Here is a 21444-nt window from a genome sequence, read left to right on the forward strand (position 1 = left end):
ATGGTTTAGGGGTTTTTAAAGGAAATATGCTAGTTTTTTTAAGATTTAATTTGTAGTTTGATATCTTCGAGAAGTGTTCTATAGCCGATGATATTTTATTTATATCTGAGATTGGTGTGGTACAGTAAATGTTCAAATCATCTGCAAAGGCTGATAGGAAGATTTTGGTGTTATATATTATTGGGGGGTTAAAATAAAGATTTTATTTAATACTTAGGAAAGAGTGGTTCTACATATAAATTAAAAAGTATAGGAGATAGATGGCATCCTTGACGGGTTCCATTTTTAATTGATATTCTCTTTGACCAAGTTTTGTAAATATATAGAGATGTATAGGGGTTATTATATAACATTTGTAGAATTTGGATAAACTTTTGGGGTATATTAAAATAAGGTAACGTTTGGAGTAAAAATTATATATTTACGATATCAAAGGCTTTATAAGTTTCGATAACTAATGCATATATGTTTGAATTAATATAATTAGCATAAGAGATTAGTGTATTGAGAGTTAGTGTATTATCACTCGTTTGTCTGAATGTTGTAAAACCAGATTGTTCAGGGAAGATAATTTTATCTAGCAGGTTTTTCAGTCTGTTTGCGAGTATAGATGTTAATATTTTGGTGTCAATGTTTAACAGTGAGATAAGTCTATAGCTATCTGGGTTTTTTGGGTCAGCTTGTTCTTTGAGTATAAAAATAGCTTTGGATACATTAAAGTGCAGATCATTAATTTTATTGTTTATTATATAATTCAGCATACGGAATGTAATTTGAGCTAACATAGGGGAGAAGGCTTTGTAAAATTCAACAGTCTGGGTCTGGGGCTTTATGTGATTTCATTTGTTGAATTGCTTTAGTTATTTCACTAATAGAGATAGGTTCACTTAATTTTTCCTGTAGTTTTAGGTCTAGTTTCGGGAAATTGAGTTTTTGGAGAAAACATGCCCTATCTTCTTTTGAGGATATTAATAATTGTTCTCCATAGGTCTGTGAATAAATTAGTTCAAAGGTTTTAGTAATATCTTCCATTTTGGTGTAATGATTGTTTTCATAGAGTATTTCAGATATTTGGGAGTGAGGTTTAGTTTGGGTTATAATTTTGCCAGTGCTCGAGATGGCATTTGTACTTCATTAGTGTAGTTGGCTAACATTCTGATTTCATAGAAGGATAATTTGTTGTTATGTAAGAGGTATAATTCTTTTTGAAGTTTCATTATTTCTGTTTCTGTTTGAGTTTTATAGTTAGCTAATAGGTTATTCTCAAGCTTTTGTATCTTGGTTTCTAAATCCTGTTCTTCTTTAAGCTGAATTTTTTTATAGTAGGCTGCTTTTTTAATAAATATTCCTCTAATGTGAGCTTTGGTTGCTGCCCATTCAATATCCAGTGGTAATTGAGATTTAAGAATGTTAGACAGGGTTGATATGAGTAGGGATTGGATATCATTTATTATCTCCTTTTTGGGTAGAAGGTTGGGGTTCAGAGACCAATTTCAGTCTTTTTTCGTTGTACTAGTCTTTGTAATTCCATTAAGGTTTAAAGTAATTTTGGAGTGATCTGAGAGGTATCTAGTGTGGATGGTTGTTTTTGGGTCTATTTTAATGAATGAGTCTGAGATTAGAAAAAAAATCTATTCTCGACCACATTTTGTGGCATTGCGAATAAAATGTAAACCTGTTAGATTTATTAAGACTATCTCCATAATTAAAAGGGTCATATAATTTATAATCCTGGATAAGTTTTCTTAGGGCTAAATGAGCTTGTTTGTTAGGTACTATAGTTGTACTTCATTTATCTTGGTCGGGATTTGGATATGTGTTCCAGTCGCCACCCAGGACCATATAATAATTTTGAAATTTATTTAAGATACGGTATAACGAGGCGAAGAAAATGTGTTGATTTTTACAAGGGGCATAGACATTAAGGATAAGAAGAGGTTTAGAAAGATTTGGGGTTAGAATAGTTACATAACACCACCTCCCCTCCTTGTCCACTTTAGTTTCTAATATTTTGTCTTGGAACTGCTTCTTGATTATTATAGCTACCCTTGCACTGTTAGTTTTGCCTTCAGAAGCTATAATGTCCCTTATCCATTTTTCCCTCTAATTTCTGACCATTGTTCAAGAATCAGATGTGTTTCGTGAACTAATATGAAGCTTGTTTTTGCTTTTAGGATGAGGTGTAAAAAAAGTTTTCTTTTTTTCTTATTCTGGAGCCCTTTAATATTCCATGAGTCAAATTCCCACATTTATGTGTTTGAGATGTTGGTGAAGTAAGTCTTGTGTGGTTGTTTGTGATAATCATTTTTGTTTATGAATTGATAAAATAAGATTATGAACACATCCTATTATTCCTGTCTCAACCACTACTCCCATGGACCAGGAATAAAGCGAGTAAATAAAGGGAGTAATTAGTTATTTGTTTTAGAGATCTATAATTCAATAAAGTATTTACATATTGAATTTTAATATTTAGGTAATAAATGGTAACTAGTGTCCCTGCAAATATTTTCTCTACATTGACAAAGCTTAACAGGCTAATTCCCTAAAAAAAACACCACTAATCTATCCCTAACCTCCTCAATGGATTTTGTATAAACCTGATAGAACAACTAGAGTGTATAATCTAGATGATTAGCAATAATTAAGAGCTATACATTTGAAAGTTATTAGTAGAACCATTATACTGGGTAGAGGTCCATCTAGGGTATTCAGATTAGGTTCATAGGTTCATAGGTTCATACTAGGCTATCTGCCCAAGGGCATTTATAAGCCTAGCCCATAGTTATGTGGCTTTCGCCACCCCTTTAGTTTGAAGAAGACTATGCCTATTATTTTGCTGTGCCTCTGTCAAGCAGTGACACTGAAGTAATCCCTGGGGTATATCTGCGATCTTCCATCCATTGGTCAAGATTCCTCTTGAACAAGGCCAGCGAGGTGCTCTGCCTCACATGTACCAGGATTTTGTTCCAAAGCATAGGGAGTCTCTGGGTGATGAATCTGTCCCTCCAACACGTTCTATTAATAACCGTGTCAAGGTTTAAGTCTCCCGCCCTTGTGGTTCTGAGGGATCTAGATTTTTTGAGGTGAAGCATATTCATCAAATCTGGGTTTGACATGGCCTTATATGTCAGGCACAGGTCACCTCTGAGCAAGCGGTATGCGACTGAATAGAGCTGGAGTTCTTTCAGTCGGGCAGCATAAGACATATTTTGAGACCCTTTATCCTTTTGGTGAGGAACTTTTGGGGCCTTTCCAGCTGCTGCAGGTGTCGGGTCAGATACATTCCGAATGGGGCATTGTACTCAATCTTAGGTCTAATGAGTGATGAGTACAGGGGGACGATGACCTCCCTAGATCTAGATGTGAATCCCTTCATGATCAGGTGGGCAATGTAGAAGGTTTTCCTAACTACTTTGGCAACATGAGTGTCAAACAAAAGGTTACTGTCAACCTGGGTCCCCAGATCCCTGATGACTTCTTCTGTGCTCAGTGGATTGCCACCTATATGGTAGCTAGGGGTAACCTTGTTTTTCCCGAAGGGTATGACTATGCATTTCTTGGCGTTTAACTTTAGGCCATGGCTCTGGCACCAGTTATCCGTTTCTGTGAGGCCCTTCTGAAGGATATCTGTGTCAGATGTGTTTTCGACTATGGCGCCCAGTTTGCAGTCATCTGCAAACTTTGTCAGCCATAACCCTCTTGTGTTTGCTTGTACTTCAGAAAAGTAGATGCAGAACAAGAGTGGTCCCAGAACTGAGCCCTGTGGGACACCACTTGTGACAGGCTTTGAGTCTGACATGGCGCCAGCAACTCTGACCCTGTGAGTTCTGTCACTTAGCCAGTTTGCAACCCATCTTGTGATGTATGGGTTTACATTCAAGCTGATGAGTTTTTTGATGATACCTGAGTGGGGTATTGTGTCGAAAGCCTTTGCCAGGTCGAGGTAGGCTGTATGGGCTGCCTTGCACTCATCAATGGCCTTGGTGACTGTTTCGAAAAAGTCAACCAAGTTTAAAAGGCATGATCTGCCTTTGACAAAGCCAAACTGGGTTGGATCCAAAGTCTGCAAGTTCCCTATGTTTTTATTTATGAGTTCCATTATGATCCTCTCCATGGCTTTGCAGATAAGGCTTGTCAAGCTAATGGTCTGGTAATTTCCAGGGTCGGTGGAGGCACTGCCCTTGTGAAGTGGGACCACAGTCGCTGTGCGCCACTCCTTGGGTACATATCCTGAGGTGAGGCTAAGATTAAACAGCTGTCCAAACTGCGGGTTTAATTCCTCATTGAGTTCGTGGAGCACACAGCCGGGGACACCATCCGGTCCCATGGATGCTGTGTTTTTTGCCTTGGAGAGAGCAGTTCTCACTTGGGCATTGGAGATGTTTGGGGGGCTACAATCCTCTGGTATAGATATCTCTCCTTTTGGGGGAGTTTGCACTGAACCTGTCAGCCAGTATGTTGGCAATGTGTGTAGGTTCAGTAATCTTCACATCATTTTGAACTAATTCTGAGCATATCTGGGAGTTTCCTCCTAGGTTTCTAACATAGCTAAAGAAGGCCTTATGATTGTCTTTTGAGTCCTTGGCGATTTTTCTCTCAAAATTTGCCTTGGATGATTTTATGAGAGCTCTTAGTTTTTTACTTATAATGATCAAAGGTGTCTTACCTTTCAAGGATTTTGCTCTATCTTGTAGTAGCTTCCTCCTTTTGTTGTAGAGCTTGTTTATGGCTGGGGTCCACCAGACTGGATGCTTGCCTTTGGTGCAAAGAGTCTTAGTTTTGTTTGGGATTGCCTGATCCATGCAGTCCTGTAGGTGCTGGTAGAAGGCATTTGTAAGTGATTCAGCGGTTTGAGTAATGTTTACCACTGGCTCAGGGGCCTTAAAGGAGACCACACTAGTTTTTAGAAGTGTGAAGTCGGCTTTTGAGAAGTTTTCACTGTGGTCTTTTTATTTCAGGTGGGGCGGGATGAGGACCTCCAGCGAGATTAGTTTATGATCTGATCTCACCAGTGAGGGTATACTTCGGTGTTGAACATTGTGATCCCATGTTCGTGATGATGAGATCAAGTATGTTTTCTCCTCTTGTGGGGATGGTGACTAGTTGTTCCATGGCATTTGAGTTTATGAACTCCAGGAACCTTTGGGCTAGAGTGTTTGGGCTTGAGTAGTGTTCCCAGTCTATATTAGGGTAGTTGAAATCACCTAGTATGATGGTGTTTGGAGATACATTTATCCCCTCCATTGTTTTCTGGAAGGCCATGTGAGGTTCCTGAGTTTGAGAGGGTGGCCTGTAACATGCTACAAATTGCAGAGCAGTCTTGCCTATGGTTAATTGCACCTGGATGGTCTCCAATGCATCGTGCATTGCCATCAACCTTGAGGTGTGTGTGTCCTTTATGAATATGGACACCCCCCCTCCTTTCTTGGTGTTGTCCGGATTTTGGGGCCAGAACGCATGATATGAGGTGAAACCTGATAGTGCTGGGGTGCTCTCAGGAGCCTTGAACCAGGTTTCTGTCACAGCACAGACATCGATGTTCTCCATACTGAGAAGGGCCTCGAGTGCGTGCATCTTGAGATTGAGACTTCTGGCATTGAACAGCATTACCCTTAGTTTTTTTCCTTTTTTGTGTTCTAGGGTGGTAGGTTTAGAATTTGAGCCTTGCCTAAAAAAGGCACTATGGGGGTGGCAAGAGCCTTTGCCAATATCCGGAAGCCCAGGGGTGACAGGTGCAAGCCGTCCCTTGCGAAGCAGCATGGCTTGTCCAGCATGTCATCCCAGGCAGACAGACATTGGATCCCCTTTGAATGACACCAACATTTAAGCCAATTATTAAAGCTGATCATCTTATCACTGTATTGTGGCATCATTCTAGGTGAAGGTAGGATACTGCTCAAGGTCAGGGTCATACCTGCCTGGGCTACATAATCAGAGAGCTCCTCAATGTCTCTTTTCATGTAGTCCAAGGAGGTATGCCTCAGGTCGTTGACACCAGCATGGACAATGACTGAGTCGTACTTGTACCAGCTGTTGAGAGACCTGAGTGCTTGCGTTATGTGGCGGATTCTAGTGCCCGACAGGCAGCTTACTGTGACCTTCTCCTTACTCAGTCTGGTGAGCGGGACGTCAGTGTGCCTGACTATGGAGTCACCAATGACTAGTGTGTCTGGCATTGTGTTTGGCCTTAAGGGCTGTGACTGTTTGACACTCTGACTGTGTGGTCTATGTGTTGCATGTGTTGGGTCCTGAGGTGGTAGTTGTTTGGGTGTCTGCTTTGGAGGCCTCTGCTGTTTTGGTAGATTTTTGGTCAGAGCCTCCGAGTATGTCTTTGTGTGATTATGTGTATGATTTGAAGTTGTAATGGTACTATGTGTGACTGGGTATGTAGTGTGTGTGGTTACCTTCTCCTCCTGTCTTATCTTGCCAGTCCTATGTTGAGAGAGCACAGCCTCCAGTTTGGCCGTATAGTTGCATCTCTCGCATGTATTTTGTTTTGTGGGAGAAGGAGAGGATTGTCTGTGTACATGAGGCAATTGTAACATTGCCTCAATATTCCCAGGTTCACCAGTTGAGCAGGAGAGGACACTAGCAACTGATCCCTCGACATGCTAGAAGTAATAGATAAAAAAACTTACAAAAGACTCCGGGGGATGTGGGTTCTTGGCTGGTGGGGTACTATCTATAATAATAGTGCTTTATCAAGGTGCAAGTACTGTAGGAACAAGTGCTCATCTTCATTGTACCCTATATATTATCTAGTTAAATCATTTCCAGGTAGCATAGCAAGTTGTCTTTATTCCTTAAACAAGTTCAGGTCTTTTGAAAAGAGGCTTTTAAATTTGTAGCAGATTCCAAAGATTTTTATAGGAATGTATATATGAATGTTAGTATGACACAGTGTTATATTAGAAGTTATTGGTAGAACTGTTAATCTTTTCCTTTAACATTTCTCACTATCATTGATCTAATAATAAGTTCCAATATTATTTTATGTGTTCACCTTTGCTTCCTGTTCCTCTCTTCCCCCTTTCCATCCACACCCTTTCTTCCCCTTTTATGCAATGTGTAGGGCTGCACTCTTACATTGATCTATCTTTTGTCCGTGTTGCTCATCAGTGCTGCCCTGATTGTGGTGCTCAAATTTGTAGTTGTAGGTAAATAGCATTACTTTGCATGCATGGGCGTGCACTCTTAGTAAGTGTCATAGTATGCCTTAGCTCTAGCATCTGTTACTTCAACAGTACATGCTTCTTTTCACAGTAGTGCTACTCCACTGTTTTATGTAATCTTTTACACAACGTAGTATTAAATACTTATCCATGAATCCTAGACAAGTGTTCGACATTGACCTTACTAAAAATTTAGTTTTTCAAGCTTTTTATACTAATATGAGGTAATTATTATGTTTTATTGTAAAGTGTAATGTTATGTTGTTAAGTCTCACAGGTGATTACTAGGCATACAATTCAGGAAATCATTAAGGTGCCTCTTCTAAAAATACAGATCAATGACTAATTTAGGTGCCTTGGTCAGAGTCTCATAATAGATGTATGAAGGCTGAGGAAAACAAAGACTCTTTATAGGAAGCAGCTAGTTAATAGCTCATAACCTTAATTCTCTGTGCAAATAGGTTGTGTTTTATCTATTTGAAAATGAACTTTTTCAAAAAAATTTTACATTTATGACAATTATTTGATAATGTCAGTTAAATAGCTGGCTTGCTTTCAACTTGAGATAGCTGTTGCAATGTATTGAAATTTTATAAGGAGCAACCAACATCTTGTCTTTTATTCTGGAGAAGTTTAAATGCTTTGTATATGAAGGGTGCTTATATTTTCAATTAAAGGGTGTAGTATTCTTTGGAAGCATTTTGTTGTTTTAGCTTGATTTCTCATTATGGTAGTCATGCACACTCCATGTTTTAATATCTTTTCTAACATGTCATGGTAAACAGAATATTGTTATAATACTCTAAGGTATGATTTGAGGGTTATACCTACATGGAAAGGAGTTTATAACTCTTGATCTTGTGTGAACACATTTGCACAATTTTGTTCATTTTTTTTAAAAAACATAGCTAATATAACATTCACTGTGTAGGTGTAGTCTAGAAATGAAACAATAAAACATTAAGGGATATTTAGTACGCATTAACATTGTTAATAGAGCTGTTTATCAGCGTATGTGACTATTAATAACAAGTAAACTATTTACTGTTCATTCTCTGGTAGATAGCACTATGTATGACTGAGAGTAGCTTCGTGGGACTGAGTTGACAAAGTAACCCTCTACCTTGAGTTTAGTAAACAAATTAGAGCAACTGTACTGTTTTTGTAGATATTTTTCAATTATAAATATTAGATAATGAATATAACTAAGGTTAGTCTTTAATCTATCCCACTGCAGATGATTATAATACAATGCATTTACGTAACAGCAGTTCTGCTATCTTAGTTTAAATAACCATGCTCGGTATTTGAAAGTGTAGGACTGTTGTTTTTATTTTTACATCTGCTTGTACCTTGTGTTTAGCAGACTTAGAAAGAGAATATTTAAACTTTTAAAGTCCTGTATAGAGTTTCTTTACAAGTTTCCTTGCAGAGATATGATCATTATTGACCGTTTCTTCATTTTTTTTCTGTCTGTGACCAGGGGATTTCTTGGAGCTTGCTTTGCGAGTATAGGAGCGTTTCAAGTGTTTAATCGAATGTAGGGGGACCATTTAGGCATGCTGCATGCCACAGAAGTGTCATGCTTTACCGGTGTATGGAGTAGAGCATGCAAGAGCACTTTGGTTCCTGGCGTGGGAAAATGCAGAGGCGGAAGCAAAGTTGAATTCCATCAGCAAAGCCTCGTGGCTTGTGGAATGATGTTAAAGTACCAAAATACTGTTGGTAGAGGCTTACAAAGGCCCAGCATGAGTCCAGAAGTTAAAAATCAATCCCGAAGCACCAAAATGTGAGCAAACATCCATCTGATGGTCAGGCATCACTCCGGTGAGTATATTTAACGTTCCAGTGATGGGATTTTTTTGAAAACAGCAAGAAAGGTTTTTTTCTGGCATCTTTTTGGTTGGAGATTGTGTATTTAATTCCTTCTAGATAGAAAGTATGTTTGGGTATTTCATTTGAAATTTAATTTTCCTTTCGATCAGGAACTTGCAGTAAGGGGAAAGAAGCTGTCTTGCTTGTCTTATTTGGAAGGGCAGATCTTGGGCCAACGATATTGTGTTATTGTTCTAATTTATAGTTCTTCCACTTTTTTTTTGCAGTCAACACGATTGTATTAACATCTTGAAAGTTTAACAGTTTAGCATATACAGGTCTGGGTTTATATGTTACTTGGGTTTCTTTCAGTGCTCTATGAGCTCTTTCTATTATTATTTGTTTAGCTAATCCAGGTTTTTTAAGCAGTATGCTGAATATTTGTATGATGGAAGGAATCAGTTCATTGTGAGTTGTGGGATGCCTCTTATGATGATATTATTTCTTCTGGATCTTGCTTCCAGATCTGTAAGCTTTGCTTGGATGTTTTGAATTTCTTTATCATGGGAATCAGATTTTTTTTTTAGCTATTAGTGTTATTTTCTCCTCATTTTCTATGATTTTGGCTTCAGATTTATCTGACCTGTCCATTATTTGGTTAAAGATATCTCCAAATGATTGTTCATAGGTTCATAGGTTCATAGGTTGGTACTAGGCTATCCATCAGCCTAGAGGCCTATAACTACTAGCCAACAACAATTCTGGCTATGTAGTTGTACAAATAAACCTTTTATTGCTTCTTGGATGGGAAGTAAAGCTGTCTTAATATCCTCCAGGTTTACTGGTTGATCAGATTTGTTTTTGTTTCCAGTTTTAGAGGCATCTGGTTGTTTTGTTATCTTCTGTCTCTTAGAGTTTAAATCTTTTTCAGGAGATAGTAAATCCAAAAGTTTTGTTTTGGATGTGGTAGTGTCCATATTTTTATCTTCTTTTGACATCCTGCAGTAATGTTTTCTCCAGTTTTGAGTATAGATTTCAGTATGCCAAGCTGCAAAAGCACATGGCTTGTATTAACCTCATGTATCCTTTTCAATCTTAGTTGATTAGAAATTAGACCAGTCACTTCTTCTTGGTGGTTTTATTTAGGAGTTCTTTAGAGTTGATATTTCAAGATATTTTGTTGAAACTGGTTCTGGTTAGTCTTCTGGGTTAGTTTTATTCCAGATAGCTAGAGGAGCTAAGGATTAGCAGTGTTTACAGAACAGTGGCCATCTTTGACTCCTGAGAGTTAGGTGTTTGTCTTAGAAATTTTGGAATGCACTGTTGAATGGAGTATATGACTGCCATCTTTTGGTATAGTCTAGTACTCCAACTGTGAGAAGGTTGATGTCAGTAGTTTTATATGTGAGAAAGTAAACATTTTATGACTGGTGTTTACTGCCGTCACTTCTCTGTTACGGTTATATAGTTGCTGATAGTAGTTAAAGTGAGAATTAATGTTTTTATTTTATTTTATTTTTATGTGTAATTTCAGACCTTCTATTTTGTATGTAAGAGTTTCCTAAGCCAACTGATTTGTGAAGTCTTTGACTTCACATTATGTTTGTTGATTATTGCCAGCAGGTGAATTTTATTTGCTGAAGATGTATGATTGGTTGCTGTGAAATAATGTGGGTGAGGCAACCCCTTTTTATTGAGATTTTTGTAGTGTTTGTATTGTCTGAAGAAGTGCCAGGAGGTATGAATGCGCTCACTAGTTTGTACCTGAATAAATGTTTTATCTTTTATTTAATATTGAGAGAGCCGTGTTTGTTTACTCCCAGTTTGGACTTTTGTTGCTGCATTTTGCATTCTTGGGAGAGCTTCATCCTCGGCTGCTTTTGGATTTGTGTTTTGTACTGTTGGAGCAGGGGCAGGGTTAAAGTAAGGGTTAGCACCCCCTGCTCCACCTTAGCAATGCATGCTAATTCTAAACCTAACTCTGCCCTGCCCCAAAAACTTTCATACAGCTTACTTTAACAAAGTCCTTTCCATAACACTATCACTACAAAAGACAGCTTGGATACCCACCCCCCCCCCCCACATGCACGCACGCTCACACACTCACACTATAACTATCCCCTTACCTAACCCTTACCCAAACCCTAAAGTATACAAACTCATACAAACACTAAATCTATCCCATTACCTAAGCCTTACTCTAATCCTAAAACACTCACATTTAAACACAAATATCTGCCTCAACATTTACCTTTGTTGCCAAGTACAACCTTTGTGTAAACACGTTTTGCACAACATGTAAATAAGTTGAAACTGCAACTACCTATACATATAAATACAGACACACACACACACACACACACACACACACACACACACACACACACACACACACACACACACATATATATATATATATATATATATATATATATATCTGTGTGTGTGTGTGTGTGTGTGTGATTGCAATCATTGAGCATGAACTTTCAAAAGAGCGGATGTTCTTTTTTCTTTATTTTTCAACCAACTATCTGCTGTGTGTGCAAGATGGCAGTACATTGTGGTTTGAGTATTTACCATTTCCCCAATGGGCTGTGATCTCAGAGTTGTTATATGTCATTAGTAGGGGGTTGTGGCACAGGCTTGGTCTGGAAGTTGGCTTAGAGGATTAAGGAGCTAGTAATAAGCTGTTTCCTGCTGTCCAGGTGTGCAAGGTTTGATTCCCTCAACCTCCATTATCTAACTGTGCAACTCTGACCAAGTTACTTAACCAGATACCACTTGAGGGCTGAGACTGAAATAGGTCCATGGAGATCAGTGGTCTACCCCAGAAAACAAACACAAATAAATACATGTTCTACAAATGCTTTAGATCAGTCAGGGGCATACTAATGCGAGGACAGAAGGTGCAGTCCTCCCTGGGTGCAAACAATAAGGGAGTTCATTTGTGTGTAAAGCAGAGCCAACTTCTTTAAGGAAGGGTGTTTTCTTTTCTGCATATGTGCATCCATTGATGCATGCACCCTGTTTGCTTACTCCTATTCTGCATTCAGAATATAAATGCAGCACTTGTCATTACTCCTATAAGGATTAAGGCAGTGTATCTGCCGCTCCTTCTCAGTTTGATTAAGGTGTGTGTGTGTGTGTGTGTGTGTGTGTGTGTGTGTGTGTGTGTGTGTGTGTGTGTGTGTGTGTGTGTGTGTGTGTGTGTGTGTGTTTGCATTTGTTTAAATATTTTGGAATTGGATATTTATGTTTTTTTTTTCATTGTACTCTTCTGCCCTCTTTTTGTTTTGGTGGGGTGGGGAGTAGCCAGCTGGGCTATGAATTAAAATAACTTGCCCTTTCACTTGCTTGGCTGAAATTCTGCCATCAAGGCTGGCAGGTGAATATTTGTTTTAATAAACTGGAATAGTTTTATCCTTTTTTGGAGGGAGTTGGCAATTTACACTGTGGATGAATGTAACTTGTCCTTGCTTATCTTAATGAAATTTATCCTGGTGAAAGGAGACAGACAAGGAGTCAGTGTTACATCTTTAAGAAATAAAGATGCCAAAACCTTACCAAAAACATTATTGCTTTTGAGTTGAAAGCAATGCAAAATACTAATCACAAGAAGAGAAAATGAGAAATATTGTAAATCATTGAATGGCTGAAGACATATAATGATTAAATGGAAAAGTATATAAAATCAATATTAATAAGAAAGATAATTGACAGTAAAAGTTAAGGAAAAACTTAAGGGAGATTAGTAGGTTGTGGCATTACTAAAGCCTATTAGAATATTAGTCACAATCTTCTATGGGAGATTTTAAACAGATATAACTTGGTAGGTAGTTTATTCACTTAGTATACATCAAAGGAGGTATTACTAATCGAAGAATGGAACATTATAAAATGCCATGAAAGTGGTGCCACTTAAGCCCCTTGTTATTTAGGCTTGTAATTAATGCTGTAATATACAGTGTTAAGCAGATAGTGGAAGACTGAAAGTGGAAGAAAGGAAAATCAATTAGTTACCAGTTATTCCTACCTTTGCAGACAGTTTCCAATAGAAAGGACACACATTTCATTAGGTATATCACTGAAATGTTGTTATATATAAACTTGCAATGGTAGAGCTGCAGCTAAATCTAGATAACTACAAAGGTTTAGTAGAATGGCATCATTAGACAAGATTTATTTTAATGTTAATATGGAAACAGGGACCTAAAAGGTTGCAAATGTGAAAAACTGTTGAAAAAGATGAAAGATACAGCTGGTGTTTGGACAATGTGTGATATGGCACTAAAGAAGAAATACATGATTGTTGTATTGACCTTTGCAAGGCATGAGCTCATATAATGGGAGCTATGAATTTACTGAGAAACTAGATACTGCTATATTAGGAGAATTTTTTTTTCCATTTCTTTGGTAGCAGATCAAACTACACATGGTGAGGTATAGTGTATAATATGTAAAAGGAAGGCAGACTTGGGTTAATAAATTCAGCAGTATATCATAGTTCTTTGCACTTATATATTATAGCAGACATAATCTATACACTGAAAAAAATATGTTATTACAAGATGATTATTATCACATTTGAAGAGGGGGAGTCCATGCTATAAGTTTAGGCATATGGCAGAATATGATGATGAAGAATGTTTCATATAAAGCTTTTCTTAATGTCAAATACTTTATTTCAGTGTCAGAAACAGAGCATACACATAATATATATGTCAAAAAGAACATCCCATAACTCAAAAATAAAATAACATTAAATTAAATTATGTGCATCAAGATTAACAATCATCACTGCAGCAATTTAGAAAGAAAAATATCTCATTAGTCATAAATTCATAGGTTCATATGTAAGTACTAGGCTAGCTGCCCTAGAGGGCCATTTTAACCCCATCCAGTTTCCCTTTTTATGCTCAAATTAACCTATCCCATTTGGTTATAGATTGGCCTTAACCATCCCATAGTTGATAATTATGTATTATTCCTAATAAGAAAAACTGGGATCATACCATCAATAATTTGAGGGGACCCACACATTTAGGAGCTGTATCTGTCCATTAGTAGTACAGGGGGCAGTCCTGAAGTTAATTTTCTGTTTCCTTTCCAGAGATCCAAGTTGAATATGGGCAGGGATGAACTTTGTTTTATGTGGATGGGGACACAGTTCTACAGCAGTTCATTCATTTGCTGATAATAATAATAGTAATAATAATAATAATAATAATAGTAATAATAATAATAATAATAATAATAGAAAACTGAAAAATAAGAATAATAACAGTAATAAAGCATTTAACCCTCATATAAGTCTTTTAAGAAAACAAGATTGTGGAATGTTAATGTGAGAAGCTAACCTCACAAAAGGAAATGGTATAATGAGATAATGAAAAATAATTGTGTAATAAATAGGTGGGTTATCTTAACAGATGTGGAGCAACATATGGTAAATGATGACTAGAAATGGCTGAGAAAAATGTTCAATGGAAGGACTTTTGTATAGTGGCTTGCAGGTAAGAAACCTGTAGTTAAATGGAAAAAGGAGAAAAGAAATAGACAATATTCTTATAAGATCATAAGTATAGTGTTTTGGAGGAAAATTGTCAAAAAAATAAATCTGATAAAAGCTCAGAGGTTAATGAAGATAGTATCTGTTATTGAAATTATGAAACATGTAAAAGTTAGATGGACTACCTGGAGAATTTGTGGAGGGAGGTGCGAGAAGATGTTATGTAACACAATCTGGGCCATGGATACAGTCTTTGAGGTGCTATTAACTTGTTGCTTTATGAAAAAATAAAGCCACTTGTGCATTTAATAAATAATATAACAATGGCAGTTACAGTTTTTGTTGTTGTGGGAAATGTGGATTTTTTTCTTTTTGTTTTTCTTTATATTTTGTTAAGTTCTTTAATTTTTAATGGTACAGAAGAAAGCTAATTGTCTATGTGAATATGTTCAATAAAGACGCAGTAAGAGATTGTGATCTTTGTGTGGCATGGAGGAAATGCGAAAAGAGGATTATGGATATGATGTTATATGTTAAAACTATGGCTTTATTGAAAGTGAAGAAACTGAAACAAGTGATACAAATTTATGTTCATGCTTCCCAAGCATTTGGAAAGTGAGATATGAAGAGGGGTGATATAACACCGTGGAGGTGCGTGCATGTAAGTCAGAGATAATAGAATCTCTATGCAAATCCCCCATGGTCTTACAAATGAACTTATTGTAATAGAACCTCTGTGCAAATCCCCCGTGGCCCTAAAAATAAACTTATTGTAATAGAACATCTGTGCAAATCCACCATGGCCCTAATTGTAATAGTCTGTGCAAATCCCCCGTGGCCCTATAATTACTTATTGAACTCCAACTCACCTTTAATAAGAGCAAATATGAATTAAGGAATGCTGTGAGGCACCATTCATGTCCCCAGTAGACCATGATTGATGCCTAATTGTACTTACTGATTTACTATTAAAATATATTTATATTGGGTGAATTCCATTATCTTTTGGTGTACCTACATCTTTAAATTTGGGTGTACCCAAAGATTTCTAGAACTAGTAAGGGTTAACTCATTAGAATAAATATTTACCAGTCCATTAGAGGTCAGAACATTCTGGATATGGTCATCACTGACATTTTCCCCAAGTATACTGACCCTTTTATGTCTGTGTCTCTCATTAAGTCAGCTCACATATTAGTAACCTTCTTCTTTAAAGCCATCATGGTAAACAGTTGTGAATTCCAGGACTTTAAACATAAAACCTTGTTTAAATTGTACAGTAAGCTATCTAAATTTACTGTCAATGTCACCATCCCTCATGTAGTTTCAGCTGGTTTATTTCATCTGAACTTTGCTAACATATAAAAAATTGTATGGCTCTATCAATCTTCATTAGAAATAAATATAATTGATAATTCAAAAATAAACCACCACTGTAAATAAACTCTGCAGCAAAACAAAAGCAAAATGTTTTAAAGTCAGAACACCTTGTTTGCTGTAGCATAGACTAGATCCAGGACTGCTCAATCTAGCTTTGTTTGTATAACTTGAGCACTAATCCAGGCATTCTTTAAAGTATTCAATTGTATTTATTACTGCTTGGTAGTAACTTGATTAAAGTGTAGCTATCATTCTAAGTCTTTTGGATTAAGCACTTGGGATTCAGACCAGTTGTTTTACATTAGGAAGGTTTGTGGCCTGCACTGTGGTGGCAGGACAGGTAGCTTACATCCTTCTAAGTTGGGAACTGCTGATTGAGGGCTCAGTGTCTGTTATTCTAAAAGTGTATTAGTTCTGGTTTAAGCACTTGGGCTTCAGGCCAGTTATTTTACATTAAGAGGGTTTGTGGTCTGCACTCTTGTGGGAGGAGAGGCTGGACTCTGCCCTTCTGAGCTGGGAATTTCTGGTTAAAGGCTTATAGTGCCTGCATATTTGAACTGCTTCTTACTGTAATTGGTACATCTTGTTTGGTGTAGCATAGACTAGATCCAGGCCTGCTGAATCTAGCTTTGTTTGTATGCTTGTTGTTTGTTTGCTTGTTATTTCCCTGAAAAGCTAATTCCACCTAAAAGTGGCTTTTCAGTGCTTCTGTGGATCCCTAGTGTTATCTGCATTGCTTACTGTACTTATTTCCTTGTTTCACTTGAAAGAAAGTTACTGTTTGTCATTTTTGCATTTAAGTTACCTGTAACACATTGCATTTAAGTTACCTGACACTTGCTCACTAAAGCAATTATATAAGTCAGCACTAAAAAATTAAAAGCACTACACCCTCACAAACTCCCCTTGAGTACCTTGTTCCCCATTGGCCCTTTTTTCAATTATAAAGGAATTCCCAATACTATTCTAGCATGTCCAAAGGTCAGTTGTCAATCTCCTCTCCAGTCCAGCTGGTGAATCTGGGAATCTTGAGGCAATGTTACAACTGCCTCATGTACACAGACAACCCTCTCCTCCTCCCAACAAATTTCAACACATGGGAGAGATGCAACCATATAGCCAAACTGGAGGCTAAGCTCTCTCAACTCAATACTGGCGTAACCAGTCAGGAGGAGAAGGAAACCACACTCACTACAATTCCAGTCTCAGATAGACCTACCACAACAGCAAACCAAACACATGAACACACAAAAACATACTCGGAGGCTCTAAATAAAAATCTGCCTAAGCAGCAGAGACCTCCAAAGCAGACACCCAAGCAACCACAACCCCAAAACAAAACACGTGCAACACATAGCTCACAAAGCCAGTGTGCTGAACAGTCACAGCCCTTAAGGCTAAACAACACACCTGATACACTTGTAATAGGTGATTCTATCGTCAGGCACACTGACGTCCTGCTCACCAGGCTGAACAAGGAGAAGGTCATGGTGAGCTGCCTGTTGGGCGCTAGGATCTACCACATAACACAAGCCCTCAGGTCACTCCAACACAAGTACAAATATGACTCAGTCATTGTCCATGCTGGTGTGAATGACCTGAGACGTACCTCCCTGGACTACATGAAAAGAGACATAGAGGAGCTCTCTGAGCATGTAGCCCAGGCCGGTATGACCCTGACCTTGAGTAGCATCTTACCCTCACCAAGAATGATGCCACAATATGAAGACAAGATGATCAATTTCAACAATTGGCTTAAGTATTGGTGTCATTTAAAGGGGATCCAATGCCTGTCAGCCTGGGATGACATGCTCGACAAGCCATGATGCTTCGCTAGGGACGGCTTGCACCTGTCACCCCTGGGCTTTCTGATATTGACAAAGGCTCTTGCTACCCCCATAGTGCCTTTTGTAGGCAAGGCTCAAAAGACAAACCCACCTCCACAGGTATCACAAGGGATAAGAAACTAAGAGTAATGCTACTCAACGCCAGAAGTCTAAACCTCAAGATGCATGCACTCAAAACTCTCCTTAGCATGGAGAACATCGATATCTGTGCAGTAACAGAAACCTGGTTTACGGCTCCCGAGAGCACCCCAGCACTACCAGGTTATACCTCATACCATGCTTTTCAGCCCCAAAACTTGGACCGAACCACAAAAGGAGGGGGAGTATCAATATTCGTCAAAGATACCCACACCTCCAGGTTGGTGGCACAGCATGAAGCATCAGAGACTATCCATGTGCAACTAACAGTGGGTAAAACTGCCTTCCAGTTTATAGCCTGCTACAGACCACCCTCCCAAAGCCAGGAATCTCACTCAGCCTTCCTAAGAACACTGGAAAATATGAAGGTCTCTCCAAACACCATTATATTGGGCGACTTCAACTACCCAAACATAGACTGGGAGAATTACTCTAGCTCCAACAGCCTAGCCCAAAGGTTCCTAGAATTTATAAACTCAAATGCTATGGAACAACTTGTTCCCACTCCCACAAGAGGGGAAAACATACTGGACTTGATCATCACCAACATGGGGACTTTATGCTCCAGACCAGAAGTGTATTCCTCACTGTTAAGATCAGACCATAAACTAATCTCACTGGATAGTCACATCCTGACCCCACCCCCTGCCAAGAAAACCACAGTGAAAAACTTCTCTAAAGCAAATTTCACACTCCTCAAAACCGAGGTGGAATCCTTCAACGCCCCCGGGCCTGTGGAAAATACGGCCCAGACCGCAGAATCCTTTATAAACGCATTCTATGAACACCTTCAGGAATGCATGGATCATGCAATCCCAAATAAAACCAAGTCCCAATCCTCCAAAGGCAGACGTCCTGTCTGGTGGACCCCAGCCATAAACAAACTATACAATAGAAGGAGGAAACTACTGCATGATAGAGCAAAATCCCAAAAAGGGAAGGTATCTCTGATCAGTATTAGCAAAAAACTACGGGCACTCATAAAATCGTCTAAGGCCAGCTTCGAGAGAAAAATTGCACAGGAAACTAAGGATAATCACAAGGCTTTCTTTAGTTATGTTAGTAACCTGGGTGAGAATTTCCAGATATGCTCAGAATTAGTACAAAATGACAAAAAATACACAGAACCCACAGACATTGACAACATGCTAGCTGACAGGTTCAGCGCAAACTTCTCCCCCCCCCCCACCAATAGGGCAAATATCTATCCCAGCAGAGTGCTGCCCCCCTGACATCTCAGATGCTCAGGTAAGAGCCGCCCTCTCCAAAGCAAAAAACACAGCATCAATGGGACCAGACGGTGTCCCAGGCTGCATCCTACATGAACTCCAAGAAGAGCTAAACCCAAACATAAAACTACTGTTCAGTCTCAGGCTTACTAAAGGATATGTACCCAAAGAGTGGTGTACAGCAACAGTGGTCCCTTTACACAAAGGTGGTGCCTCAACAAATCCTGGAAACTATCGCCCCATAAGCCTGACTAGCTTGGTCTGCAAAGCTATGGAAAGGATCATCATGGACCTCATAAATAAAGATATTGGGGACCTACAGACACTGGATCCTACCCAGTTCGGTTTTGTTAAGGGCAGATCCTGCCTCTTAAACCTGGTCGATTTCTTTGAAACAGTCACCAAGGCCATTGATGAGGGGAAGGTGGTCCACACAGCCTACCTGGACCTCGGAAAAGCCTTTGATACAATACCCCACTTGGGCATTATAGATAAGCTCACCAGCTTAAATATAAACCCCTATGTCACTAGATGGGTTGCAAACTGGCTCAAGGACAGAACCCACATGGTTAGAATTGCTGGAGCCATGTCAGACTCCAAACCAGTTACAAGTGGCGTCCCACAAGGCTCAGTCCTGGGACCTCTCTTGTTCGGTATATATTTCTCGGAGGTACAGGCCAACACGGAAGGACTGTGGATGACCAAGTTTGCAGACGACTGCAAACTGGGTGCCATAATCGACTCTCCAGCCGACACAAGCATCCTCCAAAAAGGCCTCATAGAAACAGACAACTGGTGCCACAGCCATGGCCTCAAGCTAAATGAGAAAAAGTGTATAGTCATCCCCTTTGACAAAAACAAAGTGCCCACAAATTACCACTTAGGTGGTAATTCATTAAGTACAGAAGAAGTAATTAGGGACCTGGGGACCCAAGTTGATAGCAATCTCTCATTTGACAACCACGTGGCCAAATTGGTTAGAAAAACATTTTATATAGCCCACCTAATCATGAAGGGATTCACATCTAGATCAGGGGAGGTCATCGTGCCTCTTTACTCATCCCTTATCAGGCCCATAATTGAGTACAATACCCCTTTTGGGATGTACCTTACCAGACACCTGCAACAACTGGAAAGACCCCAAAAGTACCTCACCAAGAGGATCAAAGGGCTCAAACAGATGCCATATGCTGCCCGGTTAAAGAAACTCCAGCTCTACTCAGTGGCATACCACCTGCTCAGAGGAGATCTGTGCCTGACGTATAAAGCCATGTCCAACCCTGAATTAATGGACATGCTGCACCTCAGAAAATCCAAATCCCATCGAGCTACACGCTCGAGAGACTTGAACCTCAGCACTGAAATAAATAGGACATGCTGGAGGGACAGATTCATAACCCAGAGGCTCCCTTCACTCTGGAATAAAATCCCAGTCCAGGTTAGGCAGAGTCCCTCATTGACTCTCTTCAAGAGGAATCTTGATGAGTGGATGGGAGATCGTAGGTTTACCCTGGGTATCACTTCTGTGTCACTGTTAGACAGAGGCACAGTATACTAACCTCGAAAAAGGGCATAGCAAAATTAATTTAAAATGGGTGGCGAAAGCCAAGCACACTCTGGCTAGGCTTATAAATGCCCTAGGGCAGATAGCCTAGTATGAACCTATGAACCTATGAACCTATGAACCTATGACAAATCTACCTACATTAAAAATTCTATCAAAAAGATAAGCAAGAAAGAGGAAAGCTGAATGTGAACTAAAACTGGAACAGGAGGCTAAAGCTAGCTACAAATCCTACTTAATTTGTATGAGAAACTAATAAATAACACCTAAAGACAGAGTTAACATAGTTGCAGACAAATTTAGTGTTAACTTTACTCCAGAATCTTTCATTGAAAGTATACCCAAATCCTTAAGTCCCACTCACACAAAGTTCATCTTTGTAACATGCTCTGGCTTTTTGCTCTAAGATTAAAATCATCACTTGAATGGATCCAGACAATTTACCTAGATATCTAACTAATAGTGACAGCCATATCCTTACTGAATGTTCCCTGCATTTGTTTAACTTCAACCTAACCAGATGGCATGTCTTTGAGGTTTGGTAGTGGAGTCCCTGCACAAAGCAGGCCCTTACACAGACCATAGGAATTACAGGACTGTCAGCCTATCTATTCTAATTTGTAAGTAATTTCTGCCTTCAAAAACTACAATATTAAACATGTCAAGGGCAGATCATGCTTAATTAACCTGGTTAACTTCTCTGAGTAGGTTACTATGTCAAAGGACATTGTTCACTCAGTCCACGCAGCTTATCTGGATCTCAAGGCCTTCAACACTGTACCTCATA

Source organism: Protopterus annectens, chromosome 1.part0 (assembly GCF_019279795.1).
Source record: "Protopterus annectens isolate FY-2018-M chromosome 1.part0, PAN1.0, whole genome shotgun sequence".
Lineage (NCBI taxonomy): Eukaryota > Metazoa > Chordata > Ceratodontiformes > Protopteridae > Protopterus > Protopterus annectens.